The sequence below is a fragment of the Dendropsophus ebraccatus genome, chromosome 1, assembly GCF_027789765.1.
Source record: "Dendropsophus ebraccatus isolate aDenEbr1 chromosome 1, aDenEbr1.pat, whole genome shotgun sequence".
Classification (NCBI taxonomy): domain Eukaryota; kingdom Metazoa; phylum Chordata; class Amphibia; order Anura; family Hylidae; genus Dendropsophus; species Dendropsophus ebraccatus.
Window position 1 is genome coordinate 176853675 of NC_091454.1, and position 27741 is coordinate 176881415.

The 27741-nt window shown below is 44.4% G+C and overlaps 1 protein-coding gene and 1 long non-coding RNA gene across 3 annotated transcripts in view; one reads left to right on the forward strand and one right to left on the reverse strand.

Annotated features, from left to right (window-relative positions):
- Nucleotides 1–1748: 1748 nt before the first annotated feature.
- Nucleotides 1749–27652, reverse strand: LOC138801880 (uncharacterized). The gene is made up of 3 exons (XR_011364650.1): nucleotides 27487–27652; nucleotides 24961–25054; nucleotides 1749–2114 (listed from the first exon to the last, which is right to left on the reverse strand). It is a non-coding gene; the product is annotated as an uncharacterized lncRNA (long non-coding RNA).
- Nucleotides 27595–27741, forward strand: part of MCTP2 (multiple C2 and transmembrane domain containing 2) — a 137111-nt gene continuing 136964 nt past the window's right edge. Inside the window, exon 1 of one of the 2 annotated variants that reach the window (XM_069984972.1) lies at nucleotides 27595–27740. The gene's annotated coding sequence lies outside the window, so the exon portion shown is untranslated. The remainder of the gene's footprint in view (nucleotide 27741) is intronic. The other variant, XM_069984961.1, reaches the window with a different exon arrangement.

Below are 27741 nucleotides of genomic sequence, written 5' to 3' on the forward strand. Positions count from 1 at the left end.
TCAAAGTGGTAAAAGTGAACTCAAACTGTGCTATTAAACAACAACAACCAATGAAAAGTGAGATAAGTGCAGAATTTTAAACTTTTAGGCTATGTTCACACTACGTAAAAGTACGGCCGTTGTTGCCGTGGTGGAACAATGCCTGTTGTTCTATGGGATCCCGGGCGGAGCGTACACACATCCCATACGCCGCCGCAAACAACTGACATGTCAGTTTTCTGTGGCCGGAATTCAGTGAATTCCGGCCGCAGAAAGACCTGTCAGTTAACACAGTGAAGCGAGCGGCTCCGGACGCTTGCTTCACTGTGTGCTATGAGAAGCTCTGATGCGGGCGCGCGCTGATGAGCCCGCATCAGAGCTCTGCGGCCGAAAGATCATCCGGCCGATACTTAAGTACCGGCCGAGATGATCCGGCCAGAGACCGGCCGTTCCATGACCCAGCCGGGGTCATGGAGCGGCCGGTCTAATACGTAGTGTGAACATAGCCTTACAATGTGAACTATGAACTGAAAACAGTCACTCAACAATAGTGACATCCCATTCCCTAGTTGACTACTGTGACAATTCTAAGTGCTAAGTGGTTTAAGTGCTAACAAACAAGCATGAGCACAGCTAGATAGATTTCTCTCTCATACTGTGCAAACTTACAATATGTATATATCCCAACAAATTAAACTGAAGGGTAACCATCATTTCCAAATTTCTGACATGTCACCAAACTTGTTAGGGTCCAAGTGCTGACCCTAACCCTACTTGCTTAAAGGAAGGGGCAGAGGGCCCTCAGCAGAGTGCGGCATCTGTTTCTTCCTGATCATCACTTCCCGGATAGACAAACAGAAACAAAAAGGTGACGACCTGACCACCTCTGCCCTATTTTGGCAACTGTTCGAGGTAAGGAGGCTGACATGTCAATATGAAAATTATAGTCACGTCAATCGTTCTATGAAGTGATAGTTACCCTCCCCTTTAAGGCACAAACAGCATTAACAAACTAATAACTGTGGCGGTGTGTATCCTAAGCGTCATTTTTGTCAACTCCATTTCCTCACTCTCCTCCTCACTTTGAGTTCCATCCATGACAACAACCTCACTGTCTGACAACCGGGTCTCATCGTCATCATCGGACACCTCTTCCAACCCCGCTTGCAAGTCCCCGCTCTCATCACCCACTGACTGTGTGACCTGCATAGTTTGGGCATCAGGACAGATCGACTACTCCGGTTGCTCTGACTCAGGGAAGGGTCCAGAAAACAGTTCCTGGGAACATGGTGGTGGATCTGAATCTCTTCTTTCCCTGAAGGGGCCAGGCTGTGGGGAAGGAGGCTGACCTAATGGCTGAACCTAGATACATGCTGTGATACCCCCTTACCATCAGCAGTGACGTTTTATAAAGGTGTACTACAAATCCCAGAAATACAGTGTAGTACCCACTAGTTTAAGGGGGCTGTACGGTACTATCTGGTACTGGCTGGACCTAGATACACGCTGTGATACCCATAGCAATCCAATGTAGTACAGCAGGACCACCAGCTCCAAAATCAAAAAAGAGTACCAAGCTCGGACGAGCATGCTCGCTCATCACTACCTGACACATCTATGTCATCTCATTGACAAAAATTAATAATAATTAGAGATGAGCAAGTCAGACTCGTTTTGCTCGTTTGTTTTGCACTCATCTTCCTCAGGCTGCCTGGAAAATGCCTGGTAAACATGGATACAGCTATATTGACAGACTGAGATTCGGTGCATCAAGTGGACTGAAATAAGCATGATGGCCATTTTGATGAACTTCCCGCAATCTAGGCCATCTGACCAAGCTGTTAGATGTTGGGAGCAGTGGTTGGGTGAGGGCACAAACACACAGCAAACAGGCTCTGGATGGCCCGGACAGACCACCAGTAGGGAGGATCATTTGAGCATCTCCTAGTTTCCTTGTCCTCCATTCAGACACAGGTGGAACCATCATCACTGTGAACCGTATCATCTTTTGCAACACATCCGGGTAGTAAGGGATAGTAAGATTGTCGGGTTCAAGTATGTAGGCCTTTATGGTAAGCGCTTAGTCCTGCTTTTTCTTTGGAGAATCACACTGTCCCAACTCCTGGTGTTATGATCTGTGGAGCCATCAAATATAACAGTCAATCACCCCTAGTAGGGAACCTAATAGTTCAGAGTGAAAAAAGGGCAAGAAAGCAGAAATTCTTACCGGGTATGTAAACTTTTGAACATAACTGTACAAGACATCCTGCAGCCACACCTGTTGCCGCTTCCAACTGGTATTTTTCAGTGGATTAGTACTTTTAGTATTAGTAGTCAACATTTAAAAGGGTTTACCAGGAATGTTAAGACAACAATTCCTTAAAAGGGTTAACAAGCGAAAATCTTTTTCTTCCAAATCAATCTGGTTTCAGAAATTTATATAGGTTTGTAATATACTGCTATTTAAAAATCACAAGTTTTCCCATACTTATGAGCTGCTGTATGTCCTGCAGGAAAGGCTGTTTTCTTTTCAGTCTGACACAGTTCTCTCTGCTGTAATCTCTGTCCAAGACAGGAACTGCCTAAAGCAGCAGCTCTGGACAGAGATGGCAGCAGAGAGCACTGTGTCCCGCTGGAAAGAGAACACCAGTTCCTGTAAGACATACAGCAGCTGATAAATACTGGAAGACCTGAGGTTTTTAAATAGAAGTAAATTACAATTAGGGATGGTTTGAACATGTGCTCGGCAGCAGATTCCCGCTGTCTGCCCGCTCGTTGGAGCGGGCGGATCCAGCGGGAGTAAAGCCTGGAAAACTGGGATACAGCCTATGGCTATGGCTGTATCCCAGTTTTCCAGGCAGTCCTCCCGCTGTATCCACCCTCTCCACGGAGCGGGCAGACAGCGGGAATCATTACCGAGGGTTCGGGTTTGTACGAACCCGAACCGAACTCGGTTCAGACCATCCCTAATTACAATCACAAGAGTACCCGTTTTAACGGTATTGGAACACTGTATAGTGCTTTGGCATAACAGTAGGCTTTCCACTGAGACGTACTATATATGAAATCCTATACTGTCTCCTCTAGCAGTAAAGGATTGAACTAATTTGCACATGTGGTCACTTCAGATTATGAGAGATTACTACAGATTAGGAAAGGCTCTAGCTGTCCACGTTGTATTTGTGCCAAGCAAATGACTACTACTATAGCAATCTATAGTAACAGAAAGAACTGAGCTATCACATACATACACCAACCAAACATTCTCTTATCTGCTGTGTAAAAGGAAACATACAAATAAATATCATTGCCACGCTGACATATCTGGAGTAGATTTCTCGAGTCTATTATCAGGTAAACATACAATATTTGACATTCAATAGGGCTAATCTGCATCCTGCATCTCTGACGTGCATTGCCAAGAAATACAATGAGAATAAGAGAGATGTCAGCAGATGCGATATCTGTGTGCAAAATATAACTGCAGTGTGCATTTCAATTGAAAATAATGGGGCGTGTATTGTGTTTTTTTTTTTTTTTGTGATGTGTGCAAAAATGATTGCCTAGGTAGAGGGATCTTGCTCTTATTCCAGTACTGGGGAAGAAGTGCTGTCAGTCGGTGTCAATACACACCATAAATGTGAGTATTGTATACCTAAACACATTCAGTGTCCCAGTAAATAATGATGGCTGTATTACAGTATTAGCCACATACCCGTGTACATTTTTTCTAAGGAGTTAAGGGTTCCTTGTGCACTTTAAGGGTGCCTTCCCACCTACCAGATCCGCAAAGGATCTCACTTCTGCGGATTCGCAGAGATCAGCTGCGGATTCAGTATCAAGTCCCCCCTATGATAGCACATACTCGCAGCGGGATTGACATCCCGCTGTGAATATGTGCTTTAACCCCCCCCCCCCCGCTGTCCACAGCCCCGCCGCCGCATCCCCCATCCCCGGCTGCATCAGCCCATCCCTGGCCGCATCCAGCAGCCCGCATCCCCCCATCCCCGGCCGCATCCTGCAGCCTGCCGTCGAAAGCATACAGTGCCTGCTCGGCGGCGTGGCTGCAGTGAGGCTGCCGGCTCCGGTCCCGCTCATATCAGCTGAGCGGGACCGGAGGCGGGAGCGTCACTGCAGCCACGCCGCCGAGCAGGTAATGTATGCTCTCGGCGGCGGGCTGCAGGATGCGGCCGGGGATGGGGGATGCGGGCGGCGGCGGGCTGCTGGATGCGGCCGGGGATGGGGGGATGCGCCAGGGAATGGGCTGATGCAGCCGGGGATGGGGGATGCAACGGCGGGGCTGCGGACAGCGGGGGGTTAAAGCACATATTCACAGCAGGATTTCAATCCCACTGCAAGTATGTGCTATCATAGGGATGAATGGTACCGGTAACAGTCCCCCGCTGACTGCAGCTCTGCTACCTCCAAATTTGTCTCTGGAGTAACATCCTGCTCAACTAATCACTGGCTGAGACAGGACAGCACCGCGACCAGTGATTGGCTGGGTGGGCTGTCACTTCCGAGAAGAGTTCATCTCAGAAGTAGCGGGGGACACCAGAGAGGACACATCGGGACACCAGGGGAGCGTGGAGAGGTAAGCGTAACATGTTTATTATGTTACCAACAGCACATCAATATAAAAAAAACTTCTTAAACTCTTGATAACCCCTTTAAAGAGTTTGTTTATGATCAGAAAAAGCACAACTTTCTTTTTTCTTTTGCGAAAAAACAGCACCACCTCTGTTCTCAGGATGTGTTTAGTATTGCATTTTAAGTCCATTCACTTCAATGGAACTGAGCTGCAAAACCCACACCCAAACTGAGTACAGGAGAGGAGCTGTTTCTGGAAGAAAGCGGCCATTGTTTTTTTTAACCTTGACAACCCGTTTAGAGGATGCCTGGGTTAGAACGCATACATTGTTTTGGAGACCCAAGTGCATTTTCTAGCCATCTATTTTAAAACAGGAAACTATGTTAGGATAGCTTCACACGTGCCGCATCACAGCGAAATTATATGTTGCGGATCCGCAGCAGATCCGCCTAAATGAATAAACACAGCATCAAAACTGCACCATGAAATCTGCTGCGGATCCTCAGCAGATTTGACAGTGCAGATTTAATGCTGAGTTCATTCATTTAGTCAAATCTGCTGCCGATATGCTATGGATGCGCATAAAATCCACTGCGATACGGTACGTGTGAACCTAATGGCTATTTTCTTCTGTGGTGGCACTGTAGGATTTGGACAAATTCCTCCACACATTAAAGCTGAGTGCCAGGGGTCTCGGCTACATGGCAATGTGTGTTATTTATGGGTGACTGATGATATGTATCCTATACTCCTATACTTGTATCCTACAAATTGTAACATTACTATGTCAGGTATAGGCCTGTCCGCACAGCTTATGCAGTAGCTGAATACAATTTTTCTTTCTGTATTATAGGCTTTCCTATGTAGGAAACATAACAACCACTAGGGACATGACTTATTAAGTCTATAACATGCATACATAGTGTGGTTGGTAATAAAGGAAGTCGCTGAGTAGAGAGAAGGAGGGTGCGGGACAGAAAGCCAGATCTCAATAGGAAATGCAAATAATCATGTTGCAATTTATTTATTATAGATACTGAGTTAGTGTTAAGGACATATACCACATGCATTAGTTTCATACAGAGAAGGAAACCTAGACCTGAGAGCGTTGTACATTCTAAGAACGTCAGCCAGTTTGAGGTTAATGTCTGTGAAATCTGTTTGACAGGATCCTTGCATCACTACTTCTGCTGCTGTGGAAATGTTCTCTACAACCGTATGTCTCAGGTTTGACTTCCGGTTTGCCTCTCTTGCCACCTGAAATCATACTGCTGCTGCAGCTGCTGTAATTCTTTTATTACCTAATAAACTTATGGGTGGGGATTTGTGAAATAGGGTTAAACATTGTAGTAGTGAAGCTGTAGTATCTTTTTTTTAAGCACAATATTTGCAGTGTTTTTAATGGTTGACATGCATTTTATTACATTTGTACATTATTTTGTCCGATATATTTTTTATTATCTGAAGAAAAGCCCATGAGAAAATCACCTGAAAAAATACACAGTACTTGGTACAGTTTGAGGCTATGTTCCCACTACGTAAAACTACGGCCGTAGTTCTCGCCGCAGAACTACGACCGTAGTTTTGAGGGTGGAACATAGCCTTATTTGCAATGGGATCCCAGGCGGAGCGTACACACATCGTATACGCTCCGGCCGGGATCCTATGCGGCGCCGAAAAAAACTGACACGTCGGTTTTCTGCGGCCGGAATTCAGTGAATTCCGGCCGCAGAAAGACCTGTCAGTTCACACAGTGAAGCGAGCGGCTCCGGCAGCTCGCTTCACTGTGCGCTATGGGGAGTTCTGATGCGGGCACGCGCTGATCATCCGTCACGGAACGGCTGGTCTGATACGCTGTGTAAACATAGCCTGAAAGAAAATTACTGGTCTCCAAAATCAAGCGGAAAGGCTAAAACATGCTGGGGGTATTTATTAAAGGGTGTAAAATATACACTAGCGTAAACTGTCCGAAGCCACCAATCACAGCTCAGCTCTCAGCTCTGGTAAAATTAAAGAGGAGGTTACTGTGGACAGTTTACACCAATCTATATTTTATACCCTTAAACCTGTATATGTACCTTTCATATTTTTGTACAGTAAAAATACTGTAAGGGTGCGTTCACACCTACAGGATCTGCAGCAGATTTCATGCTGTGTTCAGTTATTTAAATGAAATCTGCTGCAGAAAATCAGCTGCAGATCCTGTAGGTGTGAACGCACCATAAAGTAACATTTTGGGGGGAGTATAAAAAAAAAGCTATATACTTGCCTCCTTTCCTTCTACCGCTGTTCCCCAACAGATGATCCCAGTGCAGAGCACTTGTGTATTTGGTGTCCGCACATACACTGATAGCTCAGCCAATCAGTAGCCACAGTAGTGTTCCCCCTCAGTTGCTTATTGGCTTTGTGGGCAGTGCATATGCTGATCCCAAAAAACAGCAAAAGGATGGTAATGGCAGAATTGTAGGTATGTGATTTTTTTATGTCTTCCCCCAGGTTGAACAAATTAAATAAAAAAAATAAGAAGAACTGGAACACTCCTTTAAAGGGGTTATCTAACCAGAAAGTGGCCACTCCTGGCACAACCAGCAAACAGCAGTTAAAAAAAAAACAAAAAAAAACTATTACCAAATTTTTTGAGCTAAAGCCAGAAGCAGATCGGACAGGAAGGAAAAGCATAAGTCCTTCCTTTATACAGTATTGCTCATTCCTTCTGTATCCACTTTTGTCTTTGGCTGAAAAACTGCAGTGTGTGACATCAGGCCAAGTGTGCCTGAATAGGAGTCTCTCTCCTAAGGCAGCTCTGCATTCTGGCTCACATACTGTATAAGGGTCCCAAACAGGAGATCCCTCTCTATGATGTATGTAGAGCAGCTGGACAGAGACTGACCTTATTAGCCAGCCCCTTTAAAGCGTACCTGTTATTAGACAGCTTTACGGATCGCCGTGCAGTCGCTCCTGCTGCCGGAAGATTAAGTAAGTATGGCAACACCTATGCAGGGTGAGTTCTGTTCATGAGCCCTATTGACTGACCATAAACATTAGTCAAATTTGTAAAACAGCAAGTAACAAATATAGGGACTGGTAAGTCAATAACTTGAAAGAATAAGACAATTTCAGCTACTGGACCCCTTGTAAGACATGAAAAAAACTGCATATCCACAATAATCTGAAAATCAACAACATAGATCCTTTGTCTCACTTTTGTGCAACTTTCTCTGCAACTTTTACAGCTAAGGCTATGTTAACACAACGAAAAAATGGCCATAAAATAGGTATAGGTAAAAATTAATCTTTTGATTATTAATGTGTTATATTAAAGTCTAGTCAATGTTTTTGTGTAGGCTTTGGTGTAAAATTGTGGCAATTTTCTGAGCACTTGCTTGTTATTACTTGCAACATTTTCTATGTTTGTGATAAAAAAATAAAAAAATTAAGCAAACATTTAAAAATGTACATACAAACCTGCTGTTCCAGGTAGCCGCTTACCCTTTCCAGCATTAGTCTTCTGATCCTTCCGAGTCCTGCCATTTTTGAGAAATTGAATCTCATAAAAATATGTGAATACCTTCCATTGGAACACGGGGGGGGAGGGGGGGGAACGTTCCTCGCCCCCGCCCTAGCACCGTTTGGCCTGTCCACCACCTTCAATACTCAGGCCTACTTATCCATAAGTATGCTTAAGCAGATAGACAGGAACATGCTTCAGCAGGCGTGAGCATCAGAGCATTTTTATAAGATTACATTTCTCAAAAATGGCGGGACCAGAAAGAGAGCGGTTCATATGTACGAACCTGTTGATAGTTTCCCTTTAACCCCTTAAGGACAGAGACAAATTTTATGAATATGACCAGTGTCACTTTATTCATTAATAACTTCGGGATGCTTTTACCTATCCGGACGATTCTGAGATTGTTTTCTCGTGACATATTGTACTTTACATTTCTGGTAAAATGGAGTCGATACTCATAACGAATCTTTATGAAATACACCAAAATAACGTGAAAAATTGTGAAAAAATGCATTTTTCAAACTTTGAAACCTTTCTGCTTATACAGAAAATGGTTATGCCACATAAATTATATATTAAATAGCATTAGCAACATGTCTACTTTATGTTGGCAGCATTTATTAAACAATATTTCATTTTTTTATTTTTTTTTAGACAATAGGAAGCTTAAAACATTAGCATCAATTTTCCAAATTTTCTGTAAAATTTCAAAATCAGATATTTTTAGGGACCTGTTCAGGTTCAGGCTGGGTTCACACTACGTATATTTCAGTCAGTATATTTCAGTCAGTATTGCAACCAAAACCAGGAGTGGATTAAAAACACAGAAAGGATCTGTTCCCACAATGGTGAAATTGAGTGGATGGCCGCCATTTAACAGTAAATAACGGCCATTATTTTAATATAACAGCCGTTGTTCTAAAATAACAGCAAATATTTGCCATTAAATGGCGGCCATCCACTCAATTACAACATTGTATGAACAGATCCTTTCTGTGTTTTTAATCCACTCCTGGTTTTGGTTGCATTAAGAGGACCACAATACTGACTGAAATATACATATACTGACTGAAATATACGTAGTGTAAACGCAGCCTCAAAGTGTATTTGAGGGGCCTGTATGTTAGAAAGCCCCACAAAGCACCCCATTTCAGAAACTGCACCCCCCAAACTCTGCAAAAGCACATCCAGAAAGTTTTTTAACCCTTTAGGGGAGTCACAGAAATAAAAGCGAAGAGTGTAAGAAATTAGAAAATTTTTATTTTCTGTGCAGAGATTTTATTGTAATCCAATATCTTTCATAATGATAAACCTATTAGCAGAGAAATGCACCCCAATATTGATTGCCCCGTTTCTGCAGTTTATAGAAATACCCCATATGTGGCCCTATTGCGCTATTTGACGCAACCACAAGCCTCAGATATAAGGGAGCGCCTAGTGAATTTCAACGCCTCCGTTATATTTGGTCATTTTTGACCGTACCACTTCAGGTTGGCAGAGGCTCTGGGGTGCCAAAACCTAAAAAACACCCCTAAAGGGACACCATTTAGAAAACTGCACCCCTCAAGGAATGTAACAAGGGGTGCGGTGAGCATTTGGACCCCACAGGTGCTTCGCAGATTTTCAGAACAATGTGGTGTAAAAAAGGAAAAATTCTATTTTTTACACTAAAATGTTGTTCTAGTCTTCATTTTTCATTTTGACAAGGGGATAAAAGAAAAAAAAAACACCAAACATGTAGCGCAGTTTCTCCCGAGTACAGAAATACCCCACATGTGGACATAAAGTGCCAAGCGGGCGCAGGACGAGCCTCCAAAGGGAAGGAGCGCCAATTGGCCTTTGCAAGCTGGATTTTACTGGAATGGATTTCAAAGGCCACGTCGCATTCACAGAGCCCTCGTGCTGCCAAAACACTGGAAACCCCCCACAAGTGACCCCATTCTTGAAACTACACCCCTCAAGGAATCTAACAAGGGGTTGTGAGCATTTGGACCCCACTGGTGACGGGCACAAATGTGGAACAATGTGACGTGAAAGGGAAAAATTTCATTTTTTCACTTTCACGACACAAATATGGCCATCATCAAGGGGTCCATATCCTCACTGCACCCCTTGTTAGATTCCCTGAGGGGTGCAGTTTCCAGAATGGGGTCACTTGTGGGGGGTTTCCAGTGTTTTGGCAGCACGAGGGCTCTGTAAATGCGACATGGCGTTCATCATCCATTCTGGCCAAATCCAGCCTTCAAAATCCAAATGGCGCTCCTTCCCTTCGAAGGCTTGCCTTGCGCCCACATGGCTCTTTATGTCCACATGTGGGGTATTTACGGACTCAGGGGGAATTGCTCTACACATTTTGTGTGTTTTTTTCTCTTTTAACCCCTTGTGAAAATGAAAAATTTAAGGCTAAACCAACATTATAGTGTAAAAAATATAATATTTCATTTTCACGCCATATTGTTCCACATATGTGCCCGTCACCAGTGGGGTCCATATGCTCACTACACCCCTTGTTGCATTCCCTGAGGGGTGTAGTTTCCATAATGGGGTCACTTGTGGGGGGTTCAACTGTCTTGGCAACACAGGGGCCTTTTAAATGCAACATGGCCCCTCGAAATCCATTCCAGCCAAATCCAGCCTCAAAAAGCCAAATGGCGCTCCTTCCCTTTGGAGGCTTACCCTGCACCCGCATGGCGCTTTATGTCCACATGTCGGGTATTTCCATACTCAGGGGAAATTGCTCTACACATTTAGCGTTTTTTTTTTATCTTTTAACCCCTTGTGAAAATGAAAAAATCAAGACAAGATCAATGATTTAGTGTAAAAATTAAATTTTTTTTACACTAAATGTTGATCTAGCCTTGATTTTTTCCACAAGGGGTTAAAAAAGAAATTGAACACAAAACGTGTAGGGTAATTTCCCCTGAGTACGAAAATACCCCACATGTGGATATAATGTGCCATATGGGCAGAGGACAAGCCACCAAAGGGACAGAGCGCCATTTAGAGGCTGAAATGGAGGATGGAGGCCATGTCGCAATTACAAAGCTCCTGTGCTGCCAGGACAGTAGAAACCCCCCACAAGTGACCCCATTCTGGAAACTACACCCCATAAGGAAATCCAGCAAGGGGTACAGTGAGCATATGGACCCCACTGGTGACGGGCACATAAGTGGAACATGTGCCATGAAAATAAAAAAATAATTTTTTTTCATTTTCACGGCCCAAATGTGGCCGTCACCAGGGGGCCATATCCCCACTGCCCCCCTCGTTAGATTCCTTATGGGGTGGTTTCCAGAATGGGGTCACTTGTGGGGGTTTCTACTGTCCTGGCCGCACGGAGGCTTTGTAATTGCATCATGGCATCCTCTAATGGGAATGGCGGCCATACCTATTTAGCTGGGGAAAAGGGACCATTCAAATTTTTTGGGGGGTATTAGGCCAATTATTAGTTTATAAGGTTGAAAATGACAGGTGTCCATCAAATTCAACCTGTGTTGATCCAGAGGAAGGCAAAAAACCCTCGTGAGGCAGACGACAGTAGCCTCCTCACAGGGGAAAAATTCCTTCCCGACTCCATAATGGTGATCAGAATAATCCCTGGATCAACGTGACCCCTGAAATAGGAATAAGGGACAGAATTTAGATAATGTAGAACACTGATGACGTGTGGTACGCCTTGAAGCGATCCAGTATGCAGAGGCCGGGGTGATCAGGACAGGCGTCACACTGGAAAATGGCGTTTTTCCTGATCCCCCTGTTACACCACACTCTGCACTTCTTCTGGGGTCTCCCGTTCTCCTGTGTGCGGGACGTCACCTGGAAAATGTTGCCCTGGTGCGATACGGGGTCCTTCATATCCAGAAGCGCTGGGTCCGCTCCATGGCTGCTAAATATTAGGGCTTTATTACTACTTCTGATATTTGCGGATCGTGCCGCAAGCTACAGTAGCTCGTGCAGCGAGGGACCGGAAGAGGGGGTGCTGGTATAAAAGTTATCCCCGTACAGGTGGTGACCTTTATCCAGTAGTGGGAAGATCAGTTCCCGGACGATCTCCCTACTAACTCGGAGGATGGGGGGGGGGGGCATCTGAGGGCTGGATTTGGGTGTCCCTTCCTTCATACACTCTAAGGCTGGGTTCACACTATGTATATTTGAGGCTGTATTTGTGAGGCTGTATAGCAACCAAAACCAGGAGTGGATTGAAAACACAGAAAGGCTCTGTTCACATAATGTTGTAATTGAGTGGATGGCCGTCATTTAATGGCAAATATTTGCTGTTATTTTAAAACAACGGCTGTGGTATTGAAATAATGGCCGTTATTTACTGTTATATGGCGGCCATCCACTCAATTTCAACATTGTGTGAACAGATCCTTTCTGTGTTTTCAATCCACTCCTGGTTTTGGTTGCTATGAGGACCTGACATGAGGACCAAATACAGCCTCAAATATACATAGTGTGAACCCAGCCTAAGGGTACGTGCACACTGCGGAATGGAGAAGGATAACCCTTTGTTCATTCCGCAGCTGGCACCCGCCGGCAGACTGATGGAGGCGCACGTCTCCGCTCGTGTCACACTCCATTACATGCACGGGCGGATTCTGCCCTCTGTCCAATGTGTTCATTCTTTGGATGGACGACGGAATCCGCCCGTGCATAGAATGGAGTCTATGACACCGGTGGAGACGCTCGCCTCCATCAGTCCGCCGGCGGGTGCCAGCTGCGGAATGCACAAACGGTTATCCTTTGCCATTCCGCAGTGTGCATGTACCCTGGATCTGTAAGTGTACCCTGAGGTACTCTCACAGAGTTTGTAGAACTTCACGCCATACCGTCATCTCTTATTGGGACGGTACTGGCGGAAAAGACGTGTCTGGGGGGCAGCGTACGCTACGCTACCCCCCAGACACGTCACTGGATGATGAGGATGAATGAAGGAAAGAAGGATCCCCCCATTCATCCTCACTGGCTGTTTCGGTGTCAGAGGCAATAATAACGTATGCGTCCGACACCGAAAACACCCTGGGGGCCATCTTTATACGGGGATTGGTATATGGGGTATGTAAATGTGTAGTGGTGTAGTGTAAAACTTTATTTCGTGTAGTGTAGTGTTTTTTACGTGTTTTTTTTGACAGTAAGAAAAAATATCCCTTTGCCAAGAAAGGAGCTGCTGATAAATGCCACACTTATGTGCGGCACTTATCAGCAGCCAGTGGCGGTAGGATATAGGGGGGAAAAAGGCCCCTACGCCAAAAAGGAGGAGTTGCTGATCAGCGGCGCACTTATGTGTGATGCTGATCAGCACTCAGCGGCGTTAGGGCGCAAAAAAAGAAAAAAAAAATGGAAAAAAAAAATTCAAAAAAAAAATCTTTTTAACCCAAAGCAACTGATCAGTGAATGATATTCACTGATCAGCCGCTAGGGGGCAGTAGAGCGACGCTGCCAGAGATTGCCGAGACCCGCCGAACCCAAGGGCCCGAGCGTTTCTGAAGATTTCCGAAGCTGGACGACCGAACCCGGAAGTGAAGCGAAGAAGAAACGAGGACGGCGCGGACCGCAGATCGTCGCTCCGGACGCCCAGATCAGGTGAGTATGGTACACCTGCACCACACACACCTGTTCTGCACCCCTCAGCTACCTAGCTGAGGGGTGCAGAACGCGACAAAACTGTTTTTTTACAGTTTGATCGAAATGATGGGCCGGCCGGTACTGGCCGGCCTATCACAGCGATCGTGGGGGTGGCATCGGCGCCATCTTTAGTGGGGACACTAATGGCGATCGGTGCTGTCTCGGACAGCACCAACCGCCATTGCTTTCCGGGTCACCGATGACCCGGAAAGCTGTTTTCAGCTGCTATATGCTGATCTGTATAGATCAGCATATAGCAGCGATCGTCGGCACAGGATGGGTTAATCACCCCCGTGCCGACGAGCAGAGATGGCCTGCTATACATTATAGCAGGCCATCTTCCCCGACCGCTGTGTGTGAAAACACAACGATCGGGGAAACATCGGGCGTAAGTATACGCCTGTTTGCGTTAAAGCCCACCCTGCGGGGGCGTATACTTACGCCCGATGTCGTTAAGGGGTTAAAAAATATACATACATAATATGACAAAATATAACTTTCAGCCTACTTATTTTACAGTCTGTGATGATAGCCAAAGGCCGGGTTCACATCCTGTTGTGACATCTTTGCAGGTACTTTAAGTCTGTCACTGACTTCTATTACAAAATAAAACAATTGTCATATGTAATTATACTTTCTATTTTTTTAATTTAACCAGTTCCAAAGGTCTGTGCTAATTAGCGTTTTATGATATCTGTGATGTGTTCAGAGCACTAACTTCCCTACATTGACAAATATTTTATGGTGCTTTCCGAGATCCTAAAAATATAAGATAAGTAAGGAAATGTGATAACATAACTCAGATTCTTTATTCACCTTATAAATTCCATGCAATTTTAGTGATTTCTTCCGGTTTCTGTGTGCGGCGGCGGTGATGCCAGTATATACCCATATGACTGCCACAGCCAATAATTGACCTTGATAGTGCTATGCAGGGGCTAGTCTTGTGAGTATGGGCATTTTTAGGAACAACAAAACTGGATAATATTAGCTGACTTATTTATAGTGGCTGATTTGCTACACAATGAGTCATTAAAAAAAATATCACAGGGCGCATCTTTAACCCCCATACAGTTTGCCTGAGGCCTGGTGGGGCTGAAAGGTTGAGGTCAACGCAGTGTTGCCCAACCAGAACTCTGGCTGATAGCAGGGGGCTCTGCATTGAACCCCCTCCGGTCAATCAGTGGGGTCCCAGCTGTGAAACCCTGCAGCAACAGTCAGGAATGGAAAGCAGTCTGTTTCTGAATGTTTAACCCTTTACCTGCAGCAGTCAATAGAGACCATGCCATATAAAGAGAGAATGATAGAGGGAGCTCCCTTTGTCATTCTCCGATACTGCAGCAGCAGGATCCCAGCTGTGAGTTCACACTACGTTTTTGCAATCTGTTTTTTTTTTAACGTACACAAAAATGTAGCTGACCTTACTTCTGTGTACATAAAAAAAACGGATGCATTTTGATTCATTTTTTTTAATAATGGAAGTCAATGGAAAAACGGACGCACACAAATGCATTTATTTTTTTCCATTTTATTTTTTTTTTGCAAAAACGGATGAAAAAAAACGGATTGCAAAAATGTAGTGTGAACCCAACCTAATACACATCCAGAAATCTGTTACCACTGCCAGAAACAGAGAAGTTTGTTCCAGGCAGTGGTTAACCCTTCATATGCTGGGTGGTCATTACCACATATTATGGATCTGACAGGGGAAGGAAGCTTTCCATCAGATCCTATGTCTGTGGGGAGGTGAAAGTAGTTATACTTTCACCTCCCCAGGGCTCTACTCCATTCTCTGGCATCAGACCCCATAAACAGATCTATTTAGCCAATCAGCGGTTGCAGTGGTCTATAGGGTCTAATGCCAGAGAATGGGGTGCAGCCCAGGAGGTACATTTTACATTGTAACTAGAGATGAGCGAACCGGGTTCATGTTCGAGTGCATCTGAACCCGAGCATTTGGTATTTGATTAGCTGGGGCTGCTGAACTTGGATAAAGCTCTAAGGTTGTCTGGAAAACATGGATACAGCCAATGACTATATCCATGTTTTCCACATAGCCTTAGGGCTTTATCCAACTTCAGCAGCCACCGCTAATCAAATGCTGAAAGTTCGGGTTCGGATGGACTCGAGCATGCTCCAGGTTCGCTCATCTCTAATTGTAACCCTAACATGGTCTGCAGTAGTGACTGTGCGGCATGTGAAGGATCTGTCACCAAATGCACACAGCATTAGAAATTGCTGTGTGCCAATTTATCTAATGGCAGATGGGAGCCTAACAAAGGCTCTCAGGGCTGCAATGGCTATACTATGTATTAAAGGGAAAATCCAGGTAGAAGTAAAAAATAAATAAACCTGCTGTAGAAGCATATAGCATTGCTTACCTGTCTAACCCAGTTCTGTCACTCCTTGCCTGCTCAGATGTAGGCTTGGGGGCTGGTCAGAGATGGTGAATCGCTCAGGGGATTGGGGGATCAAGCAAAGCCTCCTGTGACATCACGCCCCGCCCCTTTCTGCATTATCAGCCTGCGCTCAGCAAACACACACAATGTGAGACAGTGGCACGGAATACAGTGGTACCTTGGTTTAAGAGCGTTTTGGTTTAAGAGCTCACAGTTTTTCAAAATTCTGACTTGGTTTAAGAGCATTGCTTTGGTTTAAGAACTCCCTGTACTGGGTGGGAAGGGGAGTGGAGGAGGGGCATGGTCTGCATAGCTGGGTCTACAGCACTTTATTCTGACCCAGGAAGTCTCCCTCACCTTCCAAATCATAGCAGATCCACTTCAGGCTGGGGCTTACATCAGGGGACAGGACTGTGGAGGTAATCTCTTCATAGCTGTAACCCCTCTCTCCCCGGACAGAGAGTGCTGCTATACTAAATCATTATTTTGGGGGGTGGAACCAATTGTCTGCATTCCTATGATTTCTTATGGGAAAATTTGCTTTGGTTTAACCCCTTAACGACATAGGGCGTATATTTACGTCCTGATGCCGTTAAGGACGCTCTGAACCGCGGCGGTCCCGGGTGCCGCTTATAGCCCGGGACCGCCGGTATTAGCGGGCACGGTCCGATCGCCGTGCCCGCTATTACAGTAATCAGATGCAGCTGTCAAACATGACAGCTGCATCCGATTACCGGACGCAGCACTTCCCTGGTGTCTAGTGGAGGAGATCGCTTCTCCGAGATGTTATCCCGGAGGAGCGATCTCCGTTTCTGAAGCCGGCCGGGGACCGCTCCAAGATGGCGCCGTCCCCGGCTCGGCACTTGTTTACTTCCGGCTGCAGCAGCCGGAAGTAAACGAGTGCCTATCTCATGGATCTCTGCAGCATATCTATGCTGCAGAGATCTCTATGAGAGATCAAAGCACTTATACTAGAAGTCCCCTAGGGGGGCTTCTAGTATAAGTGTAAAAGTAAAAAAAAAAATGTTGTTAATAGTAAAAAGCCCCCTCCCCTAATAAAAGTCAGAATCACCCCCCTTTTCCCAGGTTATAAATAAAAGTAAATAAATAAATAAACAAACATATTTGCTATCGCCACGTGCGTAATCGCCCGATCTATTAATTAATCACATTCCTGATCTCGCACGGTAAATGGCGTCAGCGCAAAAAAATCCCAAAGTGCAAAATTGCGCATTTTTGGTCGCATCAAATCCAGAAAAATTGTAATAAAAAGCGATCAAAAAGTCGTATATGCGCAATCAAGGTACCAATAGAAAGAACACATCATGGCGCAAAAAATGACACCTCACACAGCCCCATAGACCAAAGGATAAAAGCGCTATAAGCCTGGGAATGGAGCGGTTTTAAGTGACGTATATTTGTTGACAATGGTTTGAATTTTTTACAGGCCATCCGATACAATATAAGTTATACATGTTACATATCGTTTTAATCGTAACGACTTGAGGAACATATATAACAAGTCAGTTTTACCCCAGGGCGAATAGCGTAAAAACACATTTCCCCCAAATAAACAAAATGCGTTTTTTTTTTTCAATTTCACCATACATTTATTTTTTTACTGGATTCACAGTGTACTTTATGCAAAAATTCAGCCTGTCATTGCAAAGTACAATTAGTGACACAAAAAATAAGGGCTCATGTGGGTTTCTCGGTGGAAAAATGCAAGTGCTATGCGAAATTGGCTCTGTCCTTAAGGGGTTAAGAGTGGATTTGGATTACAAGCACAGCCCTGGAACGAATTATGCTTGTAATCCAAGGCAACACTGTATTTGTCTCCTAAGGTGGGAGAGCAGTGGGAGCAGGTGAGAATGTGAAACAGAGGTATGTAATTTCTGTCTCCTAAGGGAGGATAGCAGAAGGAGCAGGAGACAATATGGATTGGCACAGAGACCAGTTTTCCTCACTTCCTGGATGTCAAACAGCTACCAGTGTGGCAGAACCGGACAGATATGTTAATACATTATATAGAGACATCTATATAACTTTTAATGTACTTTCAATAGAAAAAAGTTTTCCCTATCTGGAGTTCCCCTTTAAGCTCTGCCAGAGGCAATATATTGTCTGTCATTATAACAAAGACAGGCAATAATAATGATTTGGTATACTCCATATACCAGTGCTTTAGATACATCATTAAAACAGTGTTAGGCCCCGTTCCCACTGAGCAAAACTAGCGGAATTCTTCATTCTTCATTCTTCAGGGCGGACAGGGCAGGAGCGCGCACCTCCCATAGACTCTTATTATGAGCGAGAGGCTAACGGCATTCCACGGCGGACAATTCCGCCGCGGAATTCCACTAGTTTTGCTCAGTGGGAACGGGGCCTTAAGGAAAAAAAAGTAATAAAATAAAAATTCATTTATTGTTTTTTTTTTAACCCCTTGCCCCCAGAAATGGTTGCAATAAAAACTACAACTTGTCCCTCAAAATAAAAGACCTCTTCCAGCCACAAATAAGAAGAAAAAAAAAAAAAAAAAAAAAAAAAAAAAAAAGATGATTAAAGGCCAAGTTCACACAGTGTATTTTTCATTAAACAATGGCCGTTGTTTAATGGCAGCGCCAATTAAATTACAGCCTATGGAACCACGGCAGTAGTGTATACACACTGTATACACTATGGGCAGGATTCCATGCAGCTGTCACAGAATGGCCGCTGTTTTTTCATGTGTGAACATGGCCTAAAGCGATATTCTGGTAGCTAAAAATTTTTTTTTACACTTTTTAAAAAAAATAATATTGCTTTTTTTTTTTACAACTTTCTTTTTTTCGTTTTTACACATGAATAAGTCATGAACATGGATAAACAATGCATAATATCTGAATAAACAATAGACTTTCGTGAACATAGGTGAGAAGGTGAGAATACAACAATTGTTGGGTGATAGATAGATAGATCCTAGTAACATTAAAGAATAAATAGCGTTACATTTCAAAAGGCAATAACATAATAGACAAGAAAACAAGAACACTGGAGTTTAAAGAGGATGTACCACCAGAATTCCTTCCCCTGTATGACACGGCTCCATTCATTCTAAGGAATAAACTGTGATTTAAAGGGATAGTGCGGCGGTAAGCAATTATTCACTAAATAGCATTCATTCTAAGGAATAAACTGCGATTTAAAGGGGTAGTGCTGTGGTAAGCAATTATTCACTAAATAACACACATTACAAAGTTATACAACTTGTTTTCCCACACCCACGCCACCCCCGGAAGTGTAGTGCTCTATATTCACCTGATTCATGTCGACCCCCGTCCGCCATCTTGAGACAATTATGTCATCTTCGGGCGGCCGGCCGAACCGCTCCGACCTAGTTCGAATAGATGGGTTTTTAGGTTACTTTGGAAGGACTTGATGGTGGGTGAGGGCTGGATGTGTCGGGGTAGCGAGTTCCAGAGTATGGGGGAGGCTCGGACAAAGTCTTGGAGGCGGTTGTGCGAGGTACGAACAAGGGGGAGTGCAGACTGGAGGATCGAAGGTTGCATGAGGGACGGTAGCGGGGTATCAGGTCAGAGATGTACGGAGGGGACAGGTTGTGGATGGCCTTGTACATCATGGTCAACAGTTTAAAGTGAATATGTTGGACAATGGGGAGCCAGTGGAGGGATTGGCAGAGTCGAGAGGCAGAGGCAAAGCGAGGGAAAGGGTTAATTAGGATAGACTGGAGGGGATCAAGGGAGTTAGATCGAAGGCCAGAGAGGAGGATATTACAGTAGTCGAAGCGGGAAATAATGAGAGTTCAATGAGAGCATCAACTTCAGAGAGGCCTGACTGAGCTGTCAGTCCGCTCAGCCAATCACAGGCCGGGACCGCCGCGGCCAGTGATTGGCTGAGCAGTCTGCCACCTAAGTCAGGCTGCACCGAAGTTGATGCTGCGCCGCGGGACCCAGGGAGGAAGACGGAGCGGAGGAGAAGCCCTGCTAGGTAATGTATGCTGCAAGGACATCAGTAACGATGTCCCTGCAGCCCTCGCTAAACGATCATCAGGGCCGTGGAATAGGCCCAGTAAACGAGCGCCCATCTAGAAGATCGGCGCTCGTTTACATCGTTGCTCGGCCCGTGGAATAGGACCCCTACTCTACTTCACTGTCCTGCAGCTGCAGAGCTACTGACACTGGCTGCTTCCCCAACTCTAATGTCTATTCTAATCTTAAAATGCATTAAAATAGACATTAGTGGAGACTTTGTATTGCTAATTTTTCATACAGAAGCGCTAGTGATATGTAACTGTGCAATTGCCAGGGCATAGGCAGACCTGCAGTTCCCAACACAGACATTGGTGGCAGCAGAGGGACCGTGTTGCCCCTTATTATTGCCAGTCATTGTATATATGTAAAAAAGAATGTTTATACAGAAGTTATATACCTTTATGCAAGCAGAAAAAAAACATTTTTTTATTCGCTGCAAATCAGGAGCTGATTGAGCTCAATAATAGCACAACATGCAGGAATCTGTTCCTGAGTTTTTAACATTTAGTCCTATGGCAATGCAAGGGATTTGGAGAAATTTACCGAAAAAATGAATTTTGCACACCTTATCCTGTTTTTCTAACAAAAAAAAAAAAAAAAAAAAAAAGTGTAGATACCCACATCCACATTCAAAAGTGTACTCTTTAGGCACACCATTAACTTTCTTTTTTTTTTTTTTTTTTTTTTTTATAAACCTGGTCATGCAGTCATCTTCATTAACAGTTGCATGGATATTCCGGTCTAACCACATACCCTTCCCTCAAGGCACTGTTGTAGGTGGTAGCTGTTTATGCATCTTCCGGCAGGCAGCACAGGACTTTGGTGGACTTAGGGTGCATTTACACTGAGAAATCCGAGCAAATAACATCCCACAGGTTCCACCGCTCGCCCTAGCACGGATTCCTCAGTGTGAATGCACTCTGAGGCTATGTTCACACTATGTAAGAGACCGGCCGTTGCGTCTCTGAAAAGATCATCTTTGCAGCCGCAGAGTTCTGATGCAGGCGCATCCGTGCGTGCCTGCATCAGAGCTCTCCACTGCACACTATGGAACACTAGTTAAGTGACCTTTTCCTTGATGGAGCTGGTGGCAGACACAGCACACAGAGTTTTCTGTGTAACATGTCTGGGGGGAAGGGAGGGGGGATGCAGGGGATTAAATGAACTCCCTGTGGACCAGACTATGCTTTGTTCCGGGGGGTGGGGCGCAAGGGATGCTTACCCTCTGGTCTTCACCCAATCTTCTTCAGATCAGCGGCTGAAGATAGAAGACCTCTGGGTGAGAATCAATAGGGGTCAACCTTCCTCCCCCCAGCACTGCACCCATCCCAGAAAGGAGGGGGGGGTGGAGCAATTACCCCCCCCTTCCTTGCTGGGATAGGTACATTGTGACATCAGTGTGGCCCCTATGGGGTTAAAGGAGGATTTCATGCATCCTCACTTAACCCCCTGGGGGCCACATTGTTCAGTCTAGCACACAAAGGTTTAAGTGTGGATGCCATGCATCCATACTTAACCCCTTGTGTGGCAGGCTGTAAGCAGCATCTGCTAAGGTCACCTTACACCTAACTGACATGTCACTTTTTTGTGCGGCCACATGGAATCTTGGCCAGAGTGTATACACTCTGGCCGGGATTCCATAGTAATGAAAGCAATCTGCCACTTCATTAAATAACAGCTGTGGTTGAAAAACTGCAACTATGCCCGTTGTTTAATAAACTTATACATTGTGTGAACTTAGCCTTAAGCTGCATATATAAATTTGTTGTATGAGGTTGTGATTCAAAATTTTCCTACATTCAGTTCCTGCGGGAGATGAATAATAATAAAAAAAAAACGGAGTGATACGATTTTCCTGTAAGTTGCAAACAAGAGGGAATCTTCCAGCCTCTTCAGTAAGTGAATGGGATATAGCCTTAATCTCATGTTTAATATAGAAAACTAAAGCAATTCTTCCTAAAGGAAAATAAGAAAAAAATGGGGGTATGGGGCTAAGAATGAATCCCCTATGTGGAGCTCTGGCAGGACTCAGGCTCACTGGCTCCTGCCAACAGCTGCAGAGTTTCCTGTTTGCCAGGAAGGTTTATGACAGTAGGGATTAAGATATTAAAGCTAAGCAATGCAATATTCCACAACACAATGGGATTTACTTATGAGTTGGTTAGGCTGTTTGCAGGGACAGATGTAGTTTGTTGTTGGTGTTGTGTTATTGAGCTACAGGCATATTAAAGGCAAATTACCATCTCATTAAAGGGAATGTGTCATCAGAAAATGACCTATTGTTTCAATAATGTTTTTTTTATGGTAAACATATTTTTCAAAGAATTTTTGATGTTTTTTCTAATTTTCAATTTTATTTCTATATTATAAAATAATCCTGAATTCTTGCAGTTTTCATTCATTCTCAGCCCTGGGGCTAAAACTAATTTGAGACTTCCTGTTGCGTCTGTGGACATAAGAGAGCTATACCGGATACATTAGCACCTAACCGGTCCATCTTGCCTCCTTTATGGCATATCCTGCTATTTCAGAAGAGATGGAATTTGGTCTGTTCTAATTCTCCTGAACCTAGTTGTTAAAAAAAACAGCCAGTCCACCAAACTGAGGAGAAGCATAGAACATACAAGATTGTTGGCAGAAAAGACCAGTTGGTCCATCTAGTCTGCCCTTTTAGTATTTCCCTTCTTATTATCTTAAGATATATGTATACCCCAGCAGGTTAAAATTCTGTTATTGTAGATAGTAGCAGTTTGACACTGACTACAACGGCAGTTGTTTTTGAGTGCCAAACAATGGCCATTGTTCGTACCTTGTGTAAACATAGCCTAAAAGTCCCCACTGAGTAAAGTATATGTTTAACATAATATCTTCTTCTGCAATTTTCAAAGCAACAACGGCCGTTGTTTGTACATTGTGTGAACATGTTCAGTAGGTTATGTTATTTTACATAGCTAAGACTAGGTTCACACTGCATTTTTCCATCCTTTTCATTGTATACGTTGCAGTATGTTAAATTTTAACAGACAGCAAAACGTGGTCAACCATGTAAGTTTAAAGAAAAAAATATGTCTTTTTTTTTATGTAAGTCAACAGAACAGGGATCCGGCAGTATGGCATACTGTGTGTGCTTTTTTCTTTAAACGTACAGCAAAATGTATCTTAAACGCAGTCTAAACCTTGCCTTACTGTTTTCTTTTATTTTATTTTGCAGGATCCAAATGTGGCATGCTGCGCTTTATGATTCAGAAAAACCAACACGTTTATCATGGCTCAAAAATGCTGTATGAATGGAGCCTTACTGTGATGTTTTGGTATTGGTGATCCACTAAGTCTTATGTCACCCGGGTAAATGTAACTCTGTCAGGTGTCGCACAAAGGGGATGAAGCTGCTATTTGCACTTTCACCACTTGGTGTCTCACTCTCCCCTGTTTGTCAGAGTACAGCTGAAGGAAAAGGGTTAATTATATTGTTTTATGTTCACTGTTTCTGACAAATCACAGGTGCAGGTACGACACACAGCTCTCAGCCAACTCCACTTCTTCTCTCTGCTTTCTCTTACACAGCCCCACTAATAAATTAGTCCCGGTGACCCCTATATCAGCCTAGTTAGTCCTTGTTGGGAGGTCTTTTATCAGTGGTAGTGGAGTGCAAGGACTAAGACACAACCACGAGAGAGATTCCTTATGAGAGAGAGACTTTCTTTATGATGCACTGCAAATCCCACAGAAGGGGTAACCGTCCTCTAGGAAGATCCTGTCCACACTAGTCAAGGAACTAGTCAAGGAACCGACTCTGCCACAGAATTCTGCCGCTTTTACTCAGTTAGAACACACGTTACCCAACTTTCCCTGATTCAGATATAACCAAAAAGCAAAATAACACAAATGGATGTCACAAGATCTCACAAATGATCGGGATTTTTTTAATAGAAGTAAATCTATATAACTTTCAGATATCAGTTGATTTGAAAGAATACGATTTTCACTGTATAACCCCTTTAAAAAACAGGCTGCTTTCTTCCAGAACAGAACTACTTGTCTTCAATAGAGATGAGCGAATTTGGAGCATGCTCGAGTCCATCCGAACCCGAACTTTCGGCATTTGATTAGCGGTGGCTGCTGAAGTTGGATAAAGCCCTAAGGCTATGTGGAAAACATGGATATAGTCATTGGCTGTATCCATGTTTTCCAGACAACCTTAGAGCTTTATCCAAGTTCAGCAGCCGCCACTAATCAAATGGCGATCATTCGGGTTCGGATGGACTCATCTCTAGTCTTCAGTCTTGTTGAAGTTTTGAAGTTCAACCCCATCGATGTGAATAGAGATGAATTGTAATACCACATGCAATCTTGGGAAAGGTGAAATGTTTTTTCCAAATAAATAGCTGTGTTTTTTTCTGATCCTGAATAACCCCCTTAATAACAGGGGTAATGTGGGGGCCTTGGGGGTTATTCCAATACATTTCTTTTAAATTTAGTACTTGTTTTTGCCTTTGTAGAGGAATTCATCTGATACAGTGTCCATTACTAAGCTGGGCTTAACATTGGCCCATAAAACAGCTATTGTTAACCCCCTGGTACCCACCAACAAGGTTACTGGAAAGAGGCAGGAATTGTCAGCCCAGAGTGTCAAACAAATGAGGTATGAAACTGTGCAGTAGCAGACTGGTAGGGGGGCCCCCTATGTTCAATAACTAGCCAAATACAAAACCAAGCAGGAGCAGACCGGCATTACCAGGTTGGGAAGAGCGATTTACATTGGCACCCAGACTAATAATGCCAGACCATTACCATCCAGTCCCATACTAAGCCCCAACTTACCAGTGGACTTGTAAGGATAATAATATTAAAAAAATATATATTCTGTGTTTCTTTGTAGTTAGATTTTGATCCATACTAGTCCTGGCTGGTGTTTCTGTAAATAAATAAATAAAGTTATTAATGAACTAAATGAAACTAGCAGACTCTGAGCGGCATTGCAGTAGCCTGTTGCTACTGCCACCACACAGTGAACAGCATACAGCAGAGGTGTTGAACTGCAGCCCTCCAGCTATTGCAAGACTACAATTCCCACCATGCTAAAGCTTTGGCTGTCCTGGCATGACGAGAAGTTTTTCAACATCTCGAAGGCCGCCATTTTGACACTACTTGCTGTACTGTTGTATACTACCACTCTGTAGGACTACTGGAGGTAGCCAAGCACTGTACTGTTGTATACTACCACTCTGTAGGACTACTGGAGGTAGCCAAGCACTGTACTGTTGTATACTACCACTCTGTAGGCCTACTGAAGGTAGCCAAGCACTGTACTGTTGTATACTACCACTCTGTAGGACTACTGGAGGTAGCCAAGCACTGTACTGTTGTATACTACCACTCTGTAGGCCTACTGAAGGTAGCCAAGCACTGTACTGTTGTATACTACCACTCTGTAGGACTACTGGAGGTAGCCAAGCACTGTACTGTTGTATACTACCACTCTGTAGGACTACTGGAGGTAGCCAAGCACTGTACTGTTGTATACTACCACTCTGTAGGACTACTGGAGGTAGCCAAGCACTGTACTGTTGTATACTACCACTCTGTAGGCCTACTGGAGGTAGCCAAGCACTGTACTGTTGTATACTACCACTCTGTAGGACTACTGGAGGTAGCCAAGCACTGTACTGTTGTATACTACCACTCTGTAGGACTACTGGAGGTAGCCAAGCACTGTACTGTTGTATACTACCACTCTGTAGGACTACTGGAGGTAGCCAAGCACTATACTGTTGTATACTACCACTCTGTAGGACTACTGGAGGCAGGTAAGCACTGTACTGTTGTATACTACCACTCTGTAGGACTACTGGAGGCAGGTAAGCACTGTATTGTTGTATACTACCACTCTGTAGGACTACTGGAGGTAGCCAAGCACTGTACTGTTGTATACTACCACTCTGTAGGACTACTGGAGGTAGCCAAGCACTGTACTGTTGTATACTACCACTCTGTAGGACTACTGGAGGTAGCCAAGCACTGTACTCTGCTATCTTCAGCAGTCCTACAGACTTTGAATGGTGGGGCAGTGTGTATGCTCTACTTAAAAGGGGAACTGCCTGTTCTAACAATTGTTGGAGGTCCCAGTTTTTACCCAAACTGACCTATTAGTTATCACCCAAATACCACTTTAAGAACACATATTGGTGGCTGAAAAGGTAATCAATGCATGCTCGGACCAAAAACAATCAATAAACAAAATAAATAAACAAAATAAATAAATAAAATAAACAGTACATCCATCAGCCTCAGCAGAACATTGCATAACAATACAGCCGCCAGCCCCCTGTCCCTGCAGAATATTATACAACAGTAAAATCAACAGCACTTTGTCCCTGCACAGAATGGCATAATAATACAGCTGCCAGTTAAAGCCCATATCCCTGCAGCAGGGCCGTATTTACCACTAGGCACCCGTGGTCCGGTGCCTAGGGCAGCACCTTGCAGGGGGGCAGCACCAGGGAGCAGGGGGACAGAAAAAACTAATTTTTTTGTTTTTATTTTTTTAGTTTCCCTCCTCACGTTCAGACTTGCCAGTAAATCTGGTGTCTTTTCCGGGGGGGTGGGGGGGTATGGTGGTATTGGTCAGGTCTGGTATCGCCAATAGATGCGTGAAGATGGGGCGTCTTCAGGTTTAGTGCCTAGGGCAGCAGCAGCTGTTAATACAGTCCTGCCCTGCAGAACATCGCATACCAGTCACAGTACATATCTGCAGAACCTAGCACTACATTACAACCAGACACCTGTCCCTGCAGAACATTGCATACAGAACCCCCCCCACACACACACACCTTTGCAGAACACTGCATAACAATACAGTGACAGTCCTCTGTTTCTGCAGAGCATTGCGTAAAATTACAAAATCAGACACCTCTCTGCAGGACATCACAGTACAGCACAACCAGACCCCCCTGCAGAACACTGCATACAAGAATAGCCGCACACCTCTGCAGAACAGTACATCCATAGCCCTGTTTCTGCAGAACATTGCATAAATGTTTAGCCACAGACCCTTCTCTGCATAACATAACAATACAAAACAACCAGACCCCTATCCCTGCAGAACATTGCATAAAAGTACAGCCACGCCCCCTCTGCAGAACACTGCATAAAAGTACAAACACAGCCCCCCTGTCTCTGCAGAGCATTGCATAGCATTACACACAGACCATGTCCCTGCAGAACATTGCATACAAGTACAGCCACAGGCCCCTATCTCTGCAGAACATCGCATAATAATACACCCATAGTGTGGTTACCTCCTGTGGATCATATCCCACTGCACAGAAACCATGGTAAAGGACTTACCTCATGAACAGCCCAGGAGCCTAGCACCATCCTCTGGCCGGCCTCTGTGTACGGCCAAAGCCCTCCTCCCCTGCCCTGCTCCCAGGTAGCCGCCTCCCATAAGGGCTGGTTATGGCTGAGGAGGAAGTCAGGGCAGAAGCAGGAGGTGGAGTGCCCCATATACGAATACACGGTCCCTGCTCAGACGCTGCGGTAATAATAGTAATTCTAGTGAGCGGCCGGCCCCGGGAGATGAGACGCGGGCAGCTGGACAGG